Source organism: Nematolebias whitei, chromosome 8, assembly GCF_014905685.2.
Source record: "Nematolebias whitei isolate Nwh7 chromosome 8, NemWhi1, whole genome shotgun sequence".
NCBI lineage: Eukaryota > Metazoa > Chordata > Actinopteri > Cyprinodontiformes > Rivulidae > Nematolebias > Nematolebias whitei.
Genome location: NC_056505.1, coordinates 2,532,035 through 2,535,306, shown reverse-complemented (window position 1 = coordinate 2,535,306; position 3,272 = coordinate 2,532,035).

Sequence of the window (3,272 nt, the reverse complement as noted above, 5' to 3'; positions counted from 1 at the left end):
TTGAGGACAACGTGGAGACAACACAGGGACAACACGAGGACAACGTGAGGACAACATGGGGACAACACAAGGACAACGTGGAGAAAACACGAGGACAACGTGGAGACAACACGAGGACAACGTGAGGACAACACAGGGACAACATGAGGACAACACAGGGACAACATGAGGACAACATGGGGAACACGTGAGGACAACACAGGGACAACGTGAGGACAACATGGGGACAACATGAGGACAACACAGGGACAACGTGAGGACAACATGGGGACATCATGTGGACAACTGAGTCCAGTTTGTCTTTTTCCTAAACAGGCGAAGGTTTGTGTCGTCCAGTGAAAACAGCCATCCTGCAGCTCATTAACAGCTGAAGCATCTTCCTGATGCTAATGGAACACCTACAGCAGCTTCTACTTCGGCTTTCTTTACCTTTAGCTGCTCAGTGACCCGCACACGTTGACATTTCTCGTTGAACCACAGAACCGTCTTTTGATCCAAACGATTTAAAAACACGTCGGCGTTTAAAGGAAGACGAAGCAGAAGGTGAGACAACGTGTCTCCGATGGAGCGGCTGTTTGTCGGATCCTCGGCTCATTGTTTCAGCTGCTTTTAAAGCTTTTCAGCTCGAAACGCAGGAACGCATCAGGAGCTCCATTATGAAGCAAAGTGGTTCTGAAGGACAGTGAGGTGCACGTGAGAGTGCACGTGAGTGCGTGCGGCTAGTCAACAAACAGAAAAATGTCCCAAAGAGACAGAAAATTATTTGTTTTCATGTTTCTCAGAGAAGTAAACAAAAAGTAAAGTGTAGCTAAAACGGATAGAAGGAAGGATAGAACGGATAGAGGGAAGGAAAGAAGGGATAGAAGGAAGGAGTGAAGGGATAGAGGGAAGGATAGAACGGATAGAAGGAAGGATAGAACGGATAGAGGGAAGGAGTGAAGGAAGGATAGAAGGAAGGATAGAACGGATAGAAGGAAGGATAGAAAGGATAGAAGGAAGGATAGAACGGATAGAAGGAAGGATAGAACGGATAGAGGGAAGGAGTGAAGGAAGGATAGAACAGATAGAAGGAAGGATAAAAAGGATAGAAGGAAGGATAGAACAGATAGAAGGAAGGATAGAACGGATAGAAGGAAGGATAGAACGGATAGAAGGAAGGATAGAACGGATAGAAGGAAGGAATTGAAAAGTTGATGTGAAACAGGCAGAAGAAGGAAAAGAACAGCCGAGAGCTAAACGTAGCTGTGCAGGTAATGCTAAAAGAGCAGAACACTAGATACTAGCTTAACAGACAAAAAATGTTAGCTAAAAGCTAATTGTCACAAAACACCAGCTAAAGCTAAAAATAGTACAGTATTAGATAAAAGAGCCAAAAATACTAGCTAAAGCTAAAAGTGCCTAAACACAGCGATAAAAGTAGAAAAACACTAGCTAAAGCTAAGAATAGTAAACTGTTAGCTAAAACCTAAACTCTAACTGAAAGTGGCAAAAGATAAACTCTAAAAGTAGAAAAAGGTTAGCTACAAGCTAAGCGGCAAAAGATTAGCTTGAAGCTAACACTATAGCCTAATGCTAAATGAAGCAGGATAGTAGCTAAAAAAAAAAAAGCTAAAAACAACCTAAAAGGTAAAAATAACAAAGACAAATTGAAATTAAAAAGTTTCAAAAGGCTGGATTAAAAATTGGATAGCTTAAAGATAAAAGTGTCAAAATAGTAGCTAAAAGTAAGCTAGCTTAAAGCTAAATGTAATTAAAGGCTAGCTCATACAAGCTGAAATCAGCTGAAGTCAAAGAGAGACAGCAGCTGAAGCAGCTTTCTCAGAAAACCGAGGAGACCTCAGCAGCTCCTTCTGAGGTCACTGCTGTCGTCTTTCCACCCTGGCATTGTGTTGACCCACACCTTTACCTGCTTCAGGTGTTCCTGCCGGAGGATGTGGTCAGCAGCTGGTTCTGGTTCTGGTCGGAGTTTTAGAACCGAAGTTTGTTTTTCCATCTAGACGTTTGATGCTTCCTGCTGAAGAAACAAAGAGCTCCGTGGGTTTAAAGGGGGCGTGCACGTGAAGGCCGCCGTGCGCGACCTTGTTGTTAATGAGTTCTGCAGGTGAAAGCGGAGCGGCCCAGATCCGGCCTTGGGCCGCGGCAGGTGGAGGAGCGCCGCCTTTCAGCTTCACCACGTCTCCTCCACCTGCCGCTCGTTCGTGACGTCAAACACACGAGCCTGCTCCAGAACCGAGTCTGCTCCAGAACCGAGCCTGCTCCAGAACCGAGTCTGCTCCAGAACCGAGTCTGCTCCAGAACCGAGCCTGCTCCAGAACCGAGTCTGCTCCAGAATCGAGCCTGCTCCAGAACCGAGTCTGCTCCAGAACCTGCAGAGGAACCACTTCACCTGCAGGATCAGGTCCACATGAATCTTTGTGTTCTCTGTAAAAAACAACACGATCCAAAGTTTCAATAAAAACATCAAAACTAGATTCTGTTCCATTTAATCACTGAAGATGATGAAGATGATGAAGATGATGGTGATGATGGTGATGATGAAGATGGTGGTGATGAAGATGGTGAAGATGATGGTGATGAAGATGCAGCGCAGCTGCTGCGTTTGTGGTAAACCTGAAGAACTTGCTGTCAAACGGAACTTCTTGTGGTTTCATTTGGGTCAGAACGTTTCAGAACCACAAACTGCAGCAGGTCCAGTCAGCGGTGAACTGACTCCGACTGACCCAAAGTTCTGCCATCGACCCGGTCCAGGTTTAAAATAATTTTCTCCTCCAGCTGAGTCTGCTCCTCCTGTCTTTCCGGTTGCCATAGAAACGGTCTCATGCAGCAGCTTCAGTCAGAACCAGCGTTCATGAGACCAGCTGTGGTTCTGAGGGGGTCCAGTCAGCTACAGGACTGGACTCAGTTCTGAAGGACTGAAGAACCCATCAGAACTCAGGTTTATCGTTTCTGGATCAATGAGCTGATTGGATATCGATTGCTGCTGACCTCAGAGCAGCAGGCTCCGCCTACCAGCAGAGATGATGATCAATGGCTCCTCATCATCTTCACCTTCATCATCTTCATCATCATGTGACTGGAAGCTCTTCGGTTGCTGGTTCGAGTCCTGCAAGAACAAGTCACATTTCTTCTGAATGTTGTTTTTCCGGAGTGTCCATGAAGGCACCGCCCCAAAGCTGCAGTTCCCCATCAGGTGACCCCAGGTCCTGACCTCTCATCAGGTGACCCCAGGTCATGACCTCTCATCAGGTGACCCCAGGTCCTGACCTCTCATC